Source organism: Chlorocebus sabaeus, chromosome 11 (assembly GCF_047675955.1).
Source record: "Chlorocebus sabaeus isolate Y175 chromosome 11, mChlSab1.0.hap1, whole genome shotgun sequence".
In the NCBI taxonomy this organism is placed as follows: Eukaryota; Metazoa; Chordata; class Mammalia; order Primates; family Cercopithecidae; genus Chlorocebus; species Chlorocebus sabaeus.
Genome location: NC_132914.1, coordinates 110,879,795 through 110,898,550, shown reverse-complemented (window position 1 = coordinate 110,898,550; position 18,756 = coordinate 110,879,795). Strand labels below are relative to the sequence as shown.

The 18,756-nt window shown below is 45.7% G+C and overlaps 1 long non-coding RNA gene across 1 annotated transcript in view; it reads left to right on the top strand.

The window, feature by feature from the left end:
• Window positions 1–6,298, top strand: part of LOC119623827 (uncharacterized) — a 29,426-nt gene extending 23,128 nt beyond the window's left edge. The window contains exon 3 of the long non-coding RNA XR_005239855.2: window positions 4,274–6,298. This is a non-coding gene — a long non-coding RNA (uncharacterized lncRNA). The remainder of the gene's footprint in view (window positions 1–4,273) is intronic.
• Window positions 6,299–18,756: the final 12,458 nt, after the last annotated feature.

Genomic DNA, 18,756 nt, shown 5'->3' with positions numbered 1-18,756 from the left:
GGAATTGAAGAATTAACCGTGGTATCAGTATCACTGATACCAATACTGTTGTTTTTTGTAACTACTTCACTATCATGGGTTGAATAGTGGCATCAAAAAGATATGTCCAGTTCCTAATCCCTGATGCCTGTGGATGTGACCTTATTTGGAAATAGAGCCTTTGCAGATGTAGTTAAAGATCTCAAGATGAGCTTGTCCTAGATTTAGGGTGGGTCTTACATCCAATGACGAGTGTCCTTTTAAGATATAGAAAAGGAGAAGAAGACCACATGCAGACCCACAAGAAGATGGAAGCAGAGACTGGAGTGAAGGAGCCACAAGCCAAGGAATGGCTGGAGCCACCAGGAGCTGAAAGAGGCAACGGATGATCCTCCCCTGACGACTTCAGAGGGAGCATGGCCCTGCTGACACCTTGATTTTGGATTTCTGGCCACATAGTTTGTAGCAGTTTATCACAGCTGCCCTTGGAAGCTAATGCACCACTGTTCAGCAGGCACCACACCCAGCACTGGAAACAGCAAAGTGAGGAAGGGGCCCAGTGTTTCCCTAGACACAATATCCTCAAAAGCAGGAGCTATCCTGTGACGATTCACAGAAGGGACATGGAGTCACAGTGATGAACACAGGTGTCTATGACTTCCACTGAACCTAGAGAAGCCTTCCTCAAGTGGGCATTTCTTCCATCACCCTCCAGTGAGAACCAGGAACTTGAATACTCAATTCTAACTCAACAGTGGATCACAGGCTCTTTGCCTTCTGATGCTGACCTGAGTGTAGCCATAGAGCTTTGAGAATCGAGACCAGAATGCTATGAATTCATCCACTCACCAAATATTTCCAGAGGTCCCCTTCTGTAAAAGGAACCAGGCCAGGCACAAGGTCCCTGCCCACACCAAGCCCAGAATCTGGAGGAGACTGCGGACCAGTGCACGGACAGACAGGGTGGGAAGGCAGCTGTTGGAGGCAGGGTGGTGCTGTGGTTAGGATTCTGGGCTCTGAAGCCTGCCTGAGCTGGGATTCCAGCTTTATCACTCCCTGACTGTGTGGCCTTGGGCAAGCCTTTTATGTCTCTGTTCCCTCATCTCTAAATGGGGGACAACAATCACACCACCTTCAGAGGTTGGTGCTTGTGAGGACTAAATGAGAAAAACCAGGCAAGTACTGAGCACAGTGCCTGGCACAGAGTAAGTGATGAATAAAGGTGTCAGGTGATGAGGAAGGCTGGGGGTGGGTAGGAGAGATTGTTCTGGCAGGGGGAACAGCAAGTGCAAAGGCCTGGAGGGAACACAAGGATGGCAGCTTTAGATACCAGATGGCTCCGGCAAGCCAGAGCCCGGAGGACAGAAGGTCCTAACCTAGTCTGGGTCACAGCCCAAACTGGGAAAGCCAAAATCAGGAAAATGCACCTAGTACTCACCAAACACCATCCCTGATTTCAGGCGAGTCACGGACCAGGTTATCAACCACAGCTCTATTGACATTTTGGGCCAGATAATTACTCGGGGTAGCGACTGTCCTGTGCATTATAGGATGTTAGCACCATCTTTGACCTCCACCCACTAAAGGCCACTAGCAACTCCTGCCCCAGTTGTTATGACCAGACTGTCTCCAGACATTGCCAAATGTCTCCTGGGGACACAATTACCCTTGGTTGAGAACCAAGGCCCTAAACCATCTCTCTCAGATCCTGCAGCCTGGGCCACCTGCCTCTTTCCATCTCTCCTGAAATGTGGCTACCAGATATGGGATGGATGCTCATCTTGACTGTACTGGCCTGGAGGAGCCTGGGCAGAGGAAATGGCACTGGAAAAGGAGTCATTTAGGAGCTTAAGGCACTCAGAGAACTTACTAAAACACCAAATCTCAGGTCCCTCCAGGGGCGTGGATTCAAGCAGTGCAGTAGCATGGAGATGCACTGCCTTCCCTTCAAGAAAAGCCTCCTTGCCCCGCTGCAGGGGTGTGGTCTGTGGATAACTTCTAGCTCATCCGTGTTTGCTTCCTTCAAGGTCCTGCTTTTTCTGGGCTGCCCCTGGCCAGTGGCTGAGCGAGGCCCTGGGAGATGAGGGCATGATCTCCTTAGGGTGGCACCTGGCCAGTGAGCATGGCAGTGGCACCAGGGCCATGGTCATTTCTGCCCAACTCAGGACTCCTCTAACCACCTTTGATCTGTAGCTCCCCACTGGGCCGGCAGAAATGTGTCATATCTGCACATCTGTGGTCTGACCCGACCCCATGCCCCATCCTGCTTCCTCCCTTTGTTCTTCCAGGTGTTAGAGCCCAGCAAACCCTTTGCACTTCCAACTAACATAGATGCTCAGGGTAGAGCCTAGAAATCTTGAATTTCAAAATTGTTCCCCAAGTAAGGCCATTGCTCAGTGAGGTCTGGGAGCCTCCAGGCTAAACAGACTCCCAGTTCTCTGCCAGCGCTGACATTCTAGGGTTTTATGATTTGGGAGAAACTTGATTTGGCCTGGGGGTGTGTTTGCATGGGTGCAATAAACCATGCTGTCACGGGTTTTATGGTTTCCTTCTCTGGGCACTGTTGGCAGTGAATTTGAAAGGCTTCCCACCTGAAGAGGAAGAAGAAACCTGGGCTTGTATTGTTCCGATTCGAGTTCCTGCCTAGAGGAAGGGATATCTCTAGGTCTGATAACTTTCTCATTAGAAAGAGTCAGGAGCCATCATTGTCCCCATTTTACAGATGAGGGGAAAAGTATACCCTAAAGGAAGGAATAAGGACTTCAGAGTCTGCAGATAGTTTGTGGTGGACTTTAAGATAATCACTTACTCTCCCTAAGCCTCAGTTTCCTCATCTGCAAAATGAGGCAGTCAGTCATTCGTGAACTTTATTGAGTCCTTACTGTGTTGAGCACAGTTATCAGGAATGGGGATTCAGCTGTGAATAAGACAAGTAAGATGGAACACACGTCATGGGGTTTGCATTCTAGAAGGGAGATGGGCAATAGACAGATGAACAAATAGTTTCAGATAGGGTGAGTGCTATGAAGACGGAGAAATGGGGTGATGAGGCAATGATGGGAACTGGGGTCAGGGTAGGCAGTAACCGGATGACAAGAGACAGTGACATTTAAATGAGACCTCAAGGATGAGAAGAAATTGTCCACTGGAGGAGCTGGGGGAATGCTGTGCCAGGCAGAGGGAACAGCAAATGCAGAAACCTGAAGTGGGGAGGGAACGAGCTTGGTGTGGGAAAGGAACCTCCCAGAGGTACAGCAGGTGAGGGGATGAGGGTGGAGAGGTTCCCCACGTCCATGAGAACTTCAGCTATTACTGTCCCTGAGAGGGGCAGCTCCTGGAGTTTACAGCAGAAGAAAGCCGTGGTGAAGCTCACTTAGAAAATGACTAAGGCTTACTTAGAAGATAATTCACTTTGGCTCCCTTAGGAAAGGTCTAAGGCTCACTTAGGAGCTTCCATTTTTAGGATAAAGGACTTGCCCAAGGCCACAAAGCCTACCACCCCAGCTTCTTCTCCCAGTCATTCCCCTCTAGCACAGGAGAAGGCAAACCAGGCTGGGAAGTGCAGAGGCAGACCCCAATACAGCAGGTGTTCCTCCAAGCAGACCAAGTTGGGACAGAAGGGGTGACAAATCAGCCCCACAGAGCAAAGCACATGGAGCACTTTGAGGACCTGGACTGCTTCTGACCATGGGGTCACATGGCCAGCTCTAACTACCCCTCCCCATGGAGGGGGATCTGGGCTAATTGCCAGGGAGCCTGGGGTTATAAATTATATGGGGTTGGACAGAGGCAAAGTAGAGGCTGGCATGTAGCTTTAAATGGGTTTCTCCAACTCTGAGGTCTCCCTTTTGTTCCTTAAGCTTTTGTAACCCACAGCTTTGCAGTCCCCAGAGAACTGTGCCTGAACTCCCTGGTGAATTGGAATTTTTTTCTTTCATTATTTTATTTACTTATTTTCCAGTTTTATTGAGGTATAATTGAAAAGTTAAAATGGCATATATTCAAGATGTCCAGTGTGATGATTTGATATATGAATACACTGCAAAATGATTACCACAATCAAGTTAATTTTTTTAGTGGCCACTCTGGGCAAGGGAGGTACAGTTCCTGGTTTTGAGGCTGTTGTTTTGTTTTGTTTTTGTTCCTGGGAAGCTGCAGCCTCCATGATTGGACACCCGCATTTCTTGGGAAACTTTTGAACGCTATGACTTCTGGTCTCACCACTACCCCTCCACTTCAGGCTCTCATGGGTTCAGTCCTGGATGCTGTAATAACTTCTTCCCTCTCTTCCCAGGTGCTAGCCAGGATCACTTCCTCCCAAGTCATCCCAGAGGGTGGGCAGGAGGGAGAATGAAATGAAAGAGAGAGGGAGAGAAAGGAAGGAAGAGAAGGAGGGAGAATAGAAGGATGTATGGATTTGGATGTATGGGTTCCATTCCTTCTACCCTGGCAAATGCTTACTCATCCTTCAGTGTCCATCCAAAATGGCACCTCTTCCTGGGCACCATCTCTAGAGTCTCTTTCAAGCAGGTAGCTACATCCCACGAAACAACCACCCATCTGACCATGCAAGTGTGTGGGGGAATGAAGACCAGCCCGGGAATCTGAGATGAATGTCTTGCTTCTTGCTCTGCCACTGACTCACAGGGTACCCCAAGCAAGTCCCTTCACCTCCTAGGTCTCAGTTTCTCCATTTACACCACTAAGGTAGTGGACCTGATGGCCTCAAATCTCAACATTTTTATTCCCTGAAAAGAAATTCTTGGTGCTGAGTGGTCTTCTTCTGCCCTGGCATCTCACCTTTCAAACACTTGTCTCTTCTCACCACACCTACCACTTAGTATGTGCTCTTGGAGAACACCCAGGACTCAGGGTCTCTGCACACATCATGAGTCCAGCTCAGCATTTGAGGTGGAATCAGAGGAAAGGAAGGAGAGTGGAGGGAATAGTCAGTATTTTGGCAAGCTCATAATACTTTCCCCCTTTGTCTAGAAACTTCAACCCAATTTCCCTTTGAAGGCACTACCTCCTTCCCCCAGTCATGAATGAGTACAGGTCTCAAGCCTGGACAACCAAATGCACAGTGATTGGTTCAACTCTGGACCTGTGACTCAAGCCAGACCAAGGGAGTGACATACAGGGCTTTGCCTGGAACTATTCTGAAAGGGGCACTCTCTTTCTGCTGGGCTGCTGATAATATGTGCATCCATGATAGGAGAGCCTGCCTGATAATGAAGCTAATAAGAGCAGAGCCGAGCCAAGAGATGCTGGGAGAGCAGATGCCTGAAAATATCATTTGAGCCCCTGGGTCCAGCTGCACCTGAAGCCACTACTATCCCCTGGACTTTGCGGTTATTTGAGTCCATAAATACCCTTTGGTATTAAGCCAGATTGCATCTTAAGGCATATAGAAATAAGAGAAATGAAAAAAGAAATGAGAAAAGAAATTGAAAAGAGAGACAGCAGAGAACTGATTTTCTACTGAAGCTTCCAGAAGGAATCAACTCTGCCAACACCTTGATTTTGGACTTGTGGCCTTCGGAACTATGAAATGATAAACATCTGTTATTTTAAGGCACCTAATGTGTAACATTTCATCACAACAGCCCTAGGAAATGAATACAGGGAGGAAAATCCTATAGCACAGAGGCATGGAGGTGCCAGCATGCCCCGTCTGCCTGAAGAGTAGATGGAGATGAGGCTGGAATTGTCCATCCTAGCTGCCCAGACCCATGGGCCTTTGTTTTATGTAGTTACAGTGCCTATGATACATATTTGCTATCACATATGTCACTATGAACCTCCTCTGGAGGACGGAGAAGTCAAATACCTTAATTATTCCAACACAAGCTTGCGTGAACAGATAATCATCACTATAAGTATATTGTGTGCCTGCTAAGCACCAGGCCTGAGATAAGGAAGCATTTGCTGGGGTGAATGTTCCCTCCAAAGCTCATGCTAAAATTTAATTGCCATTGCAACAGTGTTGCAAGGTGAGAACTTTAAGAGATGATCAGGTCATGAGAACTCTGCCCTCGTGAATGGATTAATACTGTTATCACAGTAGTAGACCCCCCTTTTCTCTTGCTGTCTGTCTCTCATGTTAGCTTGTGCTTCCACCTTTCATCATGGAATAACACAGCAAGAAGCCCCTCACCAGAGGCACCTTGATATTGGACTTCCCAGCCTCCAGAACTGTGAGAAATACATGTCTTTTCCTTATAAATTACCCAGTATATGGTATTCTGTTATAGCGGTGGAAAATGGACTAAGCATTTTGCGTACATTATCTGTCTTATTAAAAATGTTTTTACCCAGGAACATAGATTCAAGTTGCCCTGAATATACATTATCTTCCTACATTATCTCTTTTAATCCTTACCTATTAGATAGATATTGTTATTATCCCCATTTTGCAGGTAAAACCTCAAACTCCCAAAGAACTGCATTGAGGAAAGTGAAACCAATAGCTACTATGTTCTGTGGTCCCCTTTACCCATGGTACAGTACAGTATGCTAAGATATTTTGAGAAAGAGAGAGGCCACATTCACATATCTTTTGTTGCAGTATATTTTTACAGTTGTTCTATTTTATTCGTCATTGTTGTTAGTCTCTTACTGTACCTAATTTATAAATTAAGCTTTATCACAAGCATGTGTGTATAGGAAAAAACAGTACAGATGTTCCTCAACTCACAATGGGGTTATGTCCTGATAAACCCTTTGTTCAGCTGAAACTATCTTTTAAGTTGAAAATGCATTTAATACCTCTACCTCTAACCTACTAAACATCATAGCTTAGCCTAGCATACCTTAAATATCCTCAAAACACTTACACATGAAACACTTAAAACAGCCTACAGTTGAAAAAAAAAATCTAACACAAACCTATTTTATAACAAAGCATTGAATATGTCATCTCTTCATTTAATTTAATTTCATTTTATTTCATTTTATTTATTTATTTTTTTAGAGACAGGCTGCTCTGTTACTCAGGCTGGAGTGCAGTGGCGTGATCATAGCTCACTGCAATCCTGAACTCCTGGGCTCAGGCCATCCTCCCATCTCAACCTCCTGAGTAGCTACAATACAAGTGCATGCCACCACACCTGGCGAATCTTTTAATTTTTATTTTTGTGGAGACGAGGTCTTACTATGTTTCCCAGGGTGATCTTGAACTCTTGGCCTCAAATGATCCTCCCACCTTGGCCTCCCAAAGTGCTGGGATTACAGGCGTGAACCTGTGCCCAACTTCTTCTTATATGTTGAACACTGTACTTAAAGTAAAAAATTGAATGGTTGTATGGGTACTGTATGTTTTCTGCTGAATGCATATCACTCTCACACCATCGTAAAGTCAGAAAAGTATAAGTCTAACCATCATATGTTGGGGACCATCTGTGTGTTACTATCCATGGTTTTAGGTATCCACTAAAAGTCTTGAAATGTATCCTCTTCAGCTCAGGAGGCACTGCTGTAATAATAAAAACAGCTTGCACTTCCACAAGATTCGGACATGCCAGATAGGGGTCTAAGAGCTTTGCATGCATGTTAATTCATTTCACTCTCACAGTAACCTGATGAGGGACTTACTATGATTCTTCCCATTTTACAGGTGAGGAAACAGAAATAAAAAGACACCAAGGGCTTGCGCAAGCTTGAGCTGGAATTTGCACCCAGGCCGCCTCACTCCAGCTGCCTCTCATTTACTGCAGGCCTGTCGGGTGCCAGGCACTGTGATGGCACATATTCTACGTATTTCACCCTCCCAGCCTCTCAGTGACCAAGTGCATAAATTGTTGTGACCATTTCATACTGAATACTTAAGGATAAGCAAGTGATAGTGGCACACGAAGGGACACTTACTATGGTGCTTCCTTCATCCTCATTTGGTTTTGGATACGTTCCCTGCCTAACTCACCAGACTCCCCAAGGGCATGGAACGTGCCTAATGGAGCCTTGGATCCTGCATGTATTGCACGGTTCCTGGCCCATAGTAGATGCACATGTTTCTTGAACTGACCCATCATCTGCACGCCCTCTTGCATGTGACGTGGCCCTCCTCCTCTCATGACTGCCACAGCCGTGCTCATCACCCTGGGCACCAGAAGGCAGAAGGCTGGTGAAGCAATTTGGCTGAATTCACTGCCTCCCTCTTGACGGAGGGACCGGGGTGAGGAGGGGGAGGTGGCAGCAGGATCCACTCCAATGGTGCCTGGATAGACCTATATATCACCCAATACAAATAGAGCCACTCCGAGAAGTACTGAGCGGAGTTCAGGCAGACAGTGCGAGGGGAGCTGGCCTCCTCGTCCATCAGTGCCACTGCTGCTGCCTAGGGGTGAGGAGCATGGTAGGGCACCTGCAAGGGGTGCCCACAGAGCCCCCTGCCCCTAGTTGCCCCCTCTGCAGATGGGTGGAGGATGACAGTTGCATAGGGATATGATTTTATTGTATAAATCTCCTTTTGTGGCCCTGCCTGTTCTGGATCCAAGCAGGAGCGGTGGTGGGCAAATAGAAGGTGACAGCAGGACATTTATTGTTCTGATGGACCAATAGGGAAGCTGGGTTGGAGGCCAGCAGGGGCAGCAGTTAGGTCAGTGTGGTTGGTGGTACTTATAGCCGATAGGATCTAGATGAGTCCGAGACAGACCACTGCAGAGAGAGCCAGCCCCCACCACAGCCCCATCAGTAAGCCTGTGGGTAGGGAACAAGCTGGACAGCACTGTGCAACCTGGCATGGATGGGTGGAAGGTGTGGCTTTTCACAGCAAGGTTGGGGAAGATGGATAAAAGGGCGGCAGTGGGAACAGCTTGGGCAGCGATCTGGGGAGAGAACAAGAGACCCCTGGACACATACTGTCTCTTTCACATTCTGTCTTTCCATGTCTCTGCCTCTGTCTCCTCGTCTATGTTTGGTTTTCCTTTTTCTCTCTTGTCCCTTTCCTTCCCTTCATTCCTCCTTCTCTGCCCCTTTTCCCTTCCCCTTCTCTCTCTCCATCTCTTTCTGTCTCTCCTTCCCTCCCTCTCTCTCTCTTCCTGTTTTTTCTCTGGGTGTGGATGTGACTTTCTGACTTACTCTCCCCTCCTCCTCCCTCCTTCTCCACCTCTCCTCCTTACTCTCCCCTCCTCCTCCCTCCTTCTCCACCTCTCCTCCTTACTCTCCCCTCCTCCTCCCTCCTTCTCCACCTCTCCTCCTTACTCTCCCCTCCTCCTCCCTCCTTCTCCACCTCTCCTCCTTACTCTCCCCTCCTCCTCCCTCCTTCTCCACCTCTCCTCCTTACTCTCCCCTCCTTCTCCCTCCTTCTCCACCTCTCCTCTCTCTTTGTAGGTATTCACTACAGCTAGCATTTAGTAGGTGTGTGCTTTGTTCCAGACACTCTTCTGAGCTTTTCACACATATGTGCATACATTCATTCCTCAATCCTCACACTGCCAGTAGAGCAGATATTGCTCCTGGCTCCTGGTATCTCTTTCTGAGGGCCTTGTTTGCATCTGGACCCAGGATGCTCATGTGTGACTTTTCTGGAATCCAAGCACATTGTGCCTGTTAATAGTGATGATGACGATCATGATAATCGTGAAGATAAAAAATTATCAGGCATTTTCTCTGTACTAAATCCTTTACGTATATCATCTCCAGGAATCCCCTGGGTACCTCCAAGAAGTAGGCATTATTATCCCCACTCTACAGATGAGGAAACTGAGGCCGAGAGAGGTTAAATAAGTTGATCAAGTTCACACAGTTGATAATACATGAAGCAGGGCTGGAAACAAGGTCTTCTGGAACTTCACCTCACTGATCTGCTACAGGAGGGAGTTGGGAAGCCATGGGAAGCCCATTCAGGGCTGGAACTCTGGTCTACAAATCATCCCTCCCTGGGAACCTGGCTCGGGGGCCAGCCTCATCAGTGTCTCAGCAGAAACCACTGGTCATCTTAGCTATAGCCTTTCACCAAGGAAGAATGCCTGAAATAATATCCATGCCCAGGAAAGGCTGACAATTACAGTTGAACTTTCCATCAAGATGGCTGCTCTTGACTCAGAATGGGTCAGAAATTAAAATGGGAAATTCAAGGTTATAACACTTTGGTCATGGCTCACATACAGTTCTTTAACAAAATCCCTAATATGGAGTAATCAATATTTTTGAGGTGTGTGCCAGGTCAACACCCTTCTTCACTGAGAACCTCACATTCCCTCATCCCCTAATGGAGAAAGCTCTTGGGAGCCATGTTGGTATCATGTGACCCTGCTTCCCAGGCCGATTGGATCAAGGGTGATCACCTGATCCAAGATGGGCTGATCAGATCCTCTCTCACCTCAAGTTTGGAATTGGGAATCTAATCTTTTTTCTTTTTACTTTTTTAAAACTATAGTATAAAATAGTTTTATTTTTTTTAAATTATGTAAATAATACACGCCAATTGTAAAAAATATTCAAGCTTTTACATAAAAATAGAAGGAAGGCAATGAAAATTACCTGAAAGCCCATCATCCTGTTAGCCATTTATATTTGGTGACCATTCTTTCATTCATTTCTTTGTGTATTAACTCACACACATATATCTAATTTTATATAGATGGAATTTTAAATGAATGGGCTCATGTCACATGAGCTGGTTAAATACGGTCAATTTTTTTTCTTATAATAGAGGGGCTTTTTCTTTATTCCTCCCTCATACCCTCTCTCCTCACTTCGTCCTCTTCTTTTTGCACACCTTCCACTTCCTTACCCCTCCCCCACCCCAGACCTAGCCCTAGTAACCAGTTCATAACCTGATGGAATTGTGTTTGTGGTAAGCTGCATAATGGTCTCCAACAGAGATCCATGTGGAACCTGTGAGTGTTTCCTTATATGGCAAAAAGGACTTGCAAATGTGATTAAATTAGGAGCCTTGAAATGGGAAGGTTATCTGGATTATCTGAGTGGTTCTAATGTAACCACAAGCGACCTTATAAAAGGGATGCAGGAGGAGACCAAGTTAGGGAAGAAGGCAATGTGAAGACCGAAGGAAAAAATGCAATGATACAGGTATGAGCCAATGAATGCCAAAGCAGCTTCTAGAACCTGGAAAGAGTAAGGAATGGTTTCTTCCTTGGAGCCTCCAGAAGCAGTCAGTCCTATCAACATCTTGCTTTTCGCCCTGTAAGGCTGATTTTAGATTTCTGACCTCCAGAGCTGTAAGAGAAAAAATTTGTGTTGTCTTTGGCCACTAAGTACATGGTAATTTTTCACAGCAACAATAGAAAACCATTACAAATTTTAGTACCAAGAGTGGAGTGCTACTGTAACAAGTACCTACACATGTGCAAGTGACTTTGGAATTGGCTGATAGGTAGAATCTGTAAGAATTTTGAGGTACATGATAGAAAAGGCCTAGACTGCCTTAAACAGACTGTTGATACAAATGTGGATGTTCAGCACTTTAGGCAGCTGAAGTGAATGGATCACTTGAGCCCAGGAGTTGGAAACCAGCCTGGGCAACATGGCAAAACCCCATCTCTAGAAAAACTACAAAAATTAGCCAGGTGTGGTGGGACATAACTGTGGTCCCAGCTATTTGGGAGACTGAGGTGGGAGCATCGCTTAAGCCTGGGAGGCAGAGGTTGCAATGAGCCAAGATTGTGCCACTGCACTCTTGGGTGGGTGACAGAGTGAGACTCTGTTTCAAAAGAAAAGAAAAAAAAAGAAAAGAAAAGAAAGAAAAGAAAAGAAAAGAAAAGAAAAGAGGATGTTAAAGCTGTTGCTGGTGAGGGCTCAGAAGTAATAGTGGACCATGATGGAGAAAGTTTGTATCATCTTAAGAGAGTATCTAAATCGTCAAAAACTCTCGGATGATAGAAATGTGAATACTAATGATTCTGCCAATGAAGGCTCAGAAGGAAATAAAAACACGTTTTTGAAAAGTAGAGGAAAGGGGATACTTGTTATATAGTGTAAGAAAGCCTAGCTGAATTCTGTCCTGCAATTATGTGGAAGCCAGGACTTGCAAATGATGATTTTCTATATTTTAGCTGAGAAGATGTCTAAGCAAAGTGTTGAAAGTGTAGCCTGGCTTCTTTTTGCTGCTTATAGTAAAATGTGAGAGGAAAGAAAAAAATTCAGAGAACTATTAAACAAAAAGGAACCAGGGCTTGAAGATTTGAGATATTATCAGACTATTCGGATTGCAAATGATGCTAACATTAGTAGATTCACTGTCAGCAAAGCATGCTCTGGAGAGAAAGCCAAGGGTATGGCTGGAAAGCACCTTACTAGTGCCTCAGAAAGATCCAAAGGTCACAGTATTGAGTCACATACAGGGCTTTTTGAAGGGATCAAACATGTGACTTGTTGATTCCCTCAGCCATCTCAACGGAAGACAGGAATAGAGATGAGGTGACCCAGGAAAGATTTGTGGAGGAGCCTTGTCTAATGAAGTGAATCTCTGTGACATGCATGGGAAATCCACAAGGTTTCTGAGACTATTGTACCAGCAGAAACACTATCACCTTCGACTAAGAGGGACAGAGAGATGACAAACTGAAAAAGGCTATCAGTCTCTCAAAATTCTACAGGCAAGAAATAGGCTGATGGTAGTACTCAGCTGAAAACATGCCATCTTTTTTTTAAATAAGAAAAGAAAAGAAAGATGGCTGGGTGCAGCAGTTCATGCATTTAATCCCAACACTTTGGGAGGCCAAGGCAGGAGGATTGCCTGAGCCCAGGAGTTAGACCAGCCTGGGCAACATGGCAAGATCCCATCTCTACTTAAAAAAAAAAAAAGGAACATGACTCAGAAAGCTAAGCCAAGTGCCCAAATGGCATCGGCAACAGGAAACTAGTACACCTTCCAGACTTCCAAACGAATACACCTTCCCTTGTCCATGTTCTGATCACCACATTAAGTTGTCTGTTCCTGACTGAGGATATGTAAACTCAGCAGGTGCAAGGTGACCACATTAAACCGTATGTGTAGATCTAAGTAGTTGTAACTGGTATGGAGAAGCCTGGAGAGAGAGAGAGAAAGAGAGAGAGGAAGAGGTTGGGGGAGAGGAAGACCGGGGAATACAGAAGAGATGCTCAGTGCCTGGGGTCCTGACAACCTCCCCTTCTCTGCTACAGGGGACTCAAGAATCAGCTCTCCTTCCTGTCCTTGGGACCAGCACACACACTGTCCTTCTCAGTAGCCAAGAAGTTTGCTTCCTTCTCATCCAGGATTCTCTTCTAGAGTTTCTGAGAAAAAACGTTTTGCAACAGGTCTTCTGGATCTACTAAGTCTGGAACTATGTATCCAGGTGATGTCAGCTTCTAGCTGTTCCTCCCAGGAAAGCCTACAGTTTTGGAGGAGCCGTCATCCTCTACAAAGCTAGCCCAGTGGAGGGCTGATAAGGGCAAGGGGTACACTCCCCACTCTACCAACCCCTCTACCTTTAGATTTCCACCAAGCCAGCACATCAGTCTAGCCAGTGAGTCAGAGTTTATCAAAGGGCTGTGTGACCTTGGGAAAAATAGTTAACCTATTTTTGGGCCTCAAATTCTTCATTTCTGAAATAGGCATTATAATAGTGCCTATCTTATAGCATTGCTGTGAGGGTTAGTTAACAACCTAACAGCATGTTGTGAAAATGCTTAACACAATACCTGGCACAGAGTAAGGGCCCAATAAAAATGATAATAATAATATTAAATATTAGACTAAGGAGTTGGTTACTGTTTCACTCATTGCTGCTGCCTTCATTCACAGCTGCTAGTCCATCAAAATCATTCTCTCTTTTTTTTTTTTTCTTTTTTAGCAAGGTCTGTCTCTTGCCTAGGCTAGTGTGCAGTGGCATGCTCTCAGCTAACTGCAACCTCCACCTCCTGGGCTTAAGCCAACCTCCCACCTCAGCCTCCCAAGTAGCTAGGACTACAGGCATACACCACCATGCCTGGCTAATTTTTTGTTGTTGTATTTTTTTGTAGAGATGGGGTTTCACTTTGTTACCAGGATGGTATTAAACTCATGAGCTCAAGTGATCAGCCTGCCACAGCCTCCCAAAGTGCTGGGATTACAGGCGTGAGCCACCACGCCTGGCCCATCAAAATAGTTCTTATTAAGCACTGGCAAGGGGGTGAAAATCATCTGTTGTATGTTTAACCCCAAGACCGCTTTTAAAATGGAATGTAGGAGATTCCCAGCCTCTTCCAGGGTCATAGCAGTAAGGCCAGGTGATCACTGCCGTGTGGAACTGCCTCTTTTCACCAGCCTAGATTTGCCACTTTCAAATCAGTGGATCGCATCTCTTAGTCACTGATTAAAATCACCTGGGAATTTCAAAACAATGCTAATACCTATTGACCCTGAATATCTGGGCTTGTGGCCAGGGCACTGGTATCTTTAAAAGCTTTCCAGTTAGCATTGCCAGATGAAATACAGGACACCCAGTTAAATTTGAATTTCAAATAAACAATAAATAAAAATTTTTAGTATAACTATATCCCAAATTTTGTATGGGATCTCCTTATATGCCCCTAGTTATTCCTTGTCTATCTGAATTTCTAATTTAACTGGCCATCCTGTGTTTTTATTTGCCAACTCTGGCAACCATACGCCCAGAAAATTCTGAGGACCCAGTGAAGATAGGGTAGTACTGGCATCAATGACATCCTTTGCAATTCAAAAAATCCAAAGAGCTAACTCTCACAGTAAACTGAGGGCTGGGCTTCAGCATTCATACTATGGTTAGCGAGTAATTTTCTCACCCCTTGTATGGGCATACTAAGGCATACCACTCTCAGAAACTCTCAAGAGAAGTGAGAATCTGGCACCAAGCGTGTCTGCAGATATCCTGCCTCTGCTACACCGACCCGTGTCTCTTCGCCGCGGCCGTTCTACACATCACATCCATCCCCACAATATAATGTACTTCGGTGTGCTGTAAGCAAAACCCCTCTTATTACACTTTGTAAGAGTCTAATTTATTTGCTTTAGGTCTAAAGTCCAGCAGGTCAGGGAGCAGACCTGTCTCGTCTTCTAGTCGTCTATTGTATCTCAATACAATGCCTGGGACAGGAGAAACACCCAAAACATATGGGCAAAATAAATAAATGACACAGTTCTGGAGTGGCAGCAGATCAATTTCCTGGTCTGTGTCTCTTCAATGGACAAGTCGATAGATCTCTGCTGCTCCACGTGTAGTCCATGGACCAGGCCCATTCTCATCACCTAGGAGCTCATGAGCAATGCTGCATCTCAGGGTCCCACCCCAGACATCTGCATCGGCTGAACCCGGTTCACCACTCGCTTGAGGGTAATTGCATATAAGTCTCCAAGTCTCAGTTTCCTCAGCTGAAAAATAAAAGGTAATAAAGCCCTTTACTGCCTCTTCCTAGCACTGTTGCCCATATCAGGTGAGAGAATGGACTGGAAGGTGCAAACTTGAATATGCTGTTTACAAGATGACATCATTCCTGTTATGAGTGGTTGGAGGGTTATAAAATAGTACCCTGCTTCCTCAACTTCTTTCTAGCTAACCCTCTTCCTCTCTTTGTTTCTCTGCTCCCAAGTTCCCAGTCCCTAAATAAAACCCAGCTTCCCCTTCCTGCTTCTCCTGCCCGCCCCTCCCCTTGGAGTCTCTCATAGCAGGCAGAATTGTCCAGGTGCTTGTCAGTTTTTGTGGCTTGAAACGAGCTTTTGCACGTGTCTGTCTGAAGGAGGTCAGGGTGAGGGGTGGCTAGGGGGTGAGTGGGACCGATTCAAACAGGCTCAAGTCCCCTGCGTTCGGTTTTGTCTTGTTGCAAATGTGTCGTTTGATGCAGGCCTGATCAAACACGTCCCTGAGCTGGAGGATGTGGGGATGGAGAGAGGAATTAACATTTTTCTCTCTGCTGAGCCTGCCGGCGTCCCGCCCCCTCCTGCATTCGGCCTCATGGGGATAGCATCCAATTATAGATGGACCTCAAAGTCCAGCGTCTGCCTTCACATCCCGCACCAGCTCCTGAGGTTTTCAAAGGAGTGAGCTAACATCTATTAATGTTTTCGACGTACCGAGCTGTGTGCTGGGTGCTTTACAAACATTTTTATGGGGTTACTGGGGGAATAAAATGAAACACAGGGTTAATGCATTTCCTGAAATCGAAAATTCCATCAACTGTAGCTTTGCCCCTAGATTTAATAACAACCACATTAAATGTATGTGTCCACTGCTTTCTGGCTACTTGAAGGGTGGTCCGTGAACCAGCAGCATCCACGTCACCTGAGAACTTGGGAGAAGTGCAGAATCTTGGCCTCCACCTCAGACCTCCTGAATCAGAATCTGTATTTTTAACAATACCCCCAGGGCATTTTTGTGCCCACTGATGTCTGAGAGGCACTGGATTAAAAAACCTACTTTGATTTTGGCATCTTTAAAATGTAGGGGGAAATGCATGTTTTGGAATCAAGAACATAGGGAGATTTTCATTTCAAACGAGGAAATTGGGGCTCAGAGAGGCAAAGTTACTTGTCCAAGTTCACACAGCTTGAAAATGATAGAGCCAGATCTCCAAGGGCCATGCTGTCAGAAGCTTCAAAGGGAGGGATTGAGAGTGGCAGCAGCAGAGGAAGGGACGAGGGAATTTATCCCTCTGATCTTCCCACCACACTACACTGTACTCCACCCCTCAAATGGAGGACATCATTGTCATCAGTGATAATCAATACGTGGTTTTTGATGTCAGCTGAAGATAGTTACCAAGGACCAGCTGTGTATTCCCAATCACCTTGAGAGACTGGCCTTCCAACCAGTATGGGCCTGGCTGTGAATATTTCCAGGTTTTATAAAATGCTTTGCAGAGCTTTCATGTTGATGATGTTGGTGCGCCATATTGTAATTAGCAAATATCGGGCGATCATCTGCATGGAAGAGCTCCCTGCTTGCCAGGCAGGTCTCATATATGTGTCACTCCCTCAGAGAGGCCTTTTCTAACCATGTGGTCTCAGTGTGGTCTTTGTCTAGCACATCACCGTGTCTTAACTCTTGGTGTGGCACTTGTCATTGACTGACATGATATTGCTTATTTGACTTGTCTTTTGTCTGTCTTCCCTAGCTGGACTGTCAGCCCCAGAAGGGCAGGGATTCAGGCCAGGCGTGGTGGCTCATGCCTGTAATCCCAGCACTTTGGGAGACCAAGGCGGGTGGATCACCTGGGGTCAGGAGTTTGAGACCAGCCTGGCCAACATAGTGAAACCCTGTCTCTACTAAAAATACAAAAGAATTAGCCAGGCGTGGTGGCAGGAACCTGTAATCCCAGCTACTTGGGAGACTGAGGCAGGAGAATCTCTTGAACCTGGGAGGTGGAAGTTGCAGTGAGCCGAGATCACACCACTGCACTCCAGCCTGAGCTACAAGAAGGAAATTCCATCTTGAAAATTAAAAAAAAAAAAGGGTGGGGGGAACAGGGATTCCATCTGCATAGTTTACCACTAGATCCCCAGTGCCTAGAGAGGGCCTGGCACACAGTGAGTGCTCAATAGATATGTAAATCAATGAATGAATAAAGGCATTTGTTGGCTGGCTGGCTGGCTGGATAAATGATGGATAGATGGGTAGATAAATAGAAATCAATGGATGAATGAATGTATGGAAAATTGATAGGCTGGGTGTGGTGACTCATGCCTGTAATCCCAGCACTTTGGGAAGCTGAGGTGGGAGGATCACCTGAGATCAGTTCAAAATCAGTCTGGCCAACATGGCAAAACCCCATCTCTACTAAAAATATAAAACTTAGTTGAGCGTAGTGGTGTGCACCTGTAATCCCAGCTACTCAGGAGGCAGAGGTTACAGTGAGCCGAGATCTCGCCACTGCACTACAGCGTGGGCAGCAGCGAGATTCCATCTCATGGAAAAAAAAAGAAAGAAAGAAAGAAAGAAAGAAAGAAAATTGATAGATAAGGATGAACGGATGCATGAAAATTGGATGGATGGATGGATGGATGGATGGATGGATGGATGGAAAACTGATGGATGAATAAGGATGGATGGATGAATGGATGGATGGGTGGATGAATAGATGCATGGATGGATGGATGGATAGATGGAAGATTAATGGATGAATAAGGATGGATGAATGAATGGACGGATGGGTGGATGAATAGATGCATGGATGGATGGATGGATAGATGGAAAACTGATGGATGAATAAGGATGGATGGATGAATGGACGGATGGGTGGATAAATAGATGCATGGATGGATTGAGTTTAGATAGTCTGGGGTTTGGGTAAGGGTTTGCTTTCCCATTCTAGACTTTGAATCTCCAAAGGAACGTTTCTAATGAAAATCACTTTAAAATATCATCCCCATCAAAACTGAAACAAGGCACGTCTCCTCAAAGAGGAAAAAAAAATTAAAGTAGCATTTACCTGGCAACAATGGCTTATCTCTGATCTTCAAACAAATAAGGTATTTTGAAATCAAAACAAATGAAAGTCATCTCCTTCTTTTCTGCTCTGTGTTTCTCTCCTGTGGGAGGTTGGGGTTCGCCTATAATTCAATGAGGCTGAAACTGAACCTTTTCCTCCCAGACTTTTGCTAGATTGGGTATAGTTCCAAACTGATGGTCACCACATTCCCACTCCCTCTGAACCAGCCCTGGCATTCTCCCATAGGGCATCTTTGTACAAATTAGAGAAAGGCTTCCCATCTTCCAAGTGGGTACAACCCTGGGCCTGGAGCAATGGCTTGGTAAACAGACTGCTCCCCCTCACTAGGCATCTCCTTGGCCTAGCACCTTTGTTGCAGGGACCAACCTGCCTGTCTGTATGTGGCAGCCT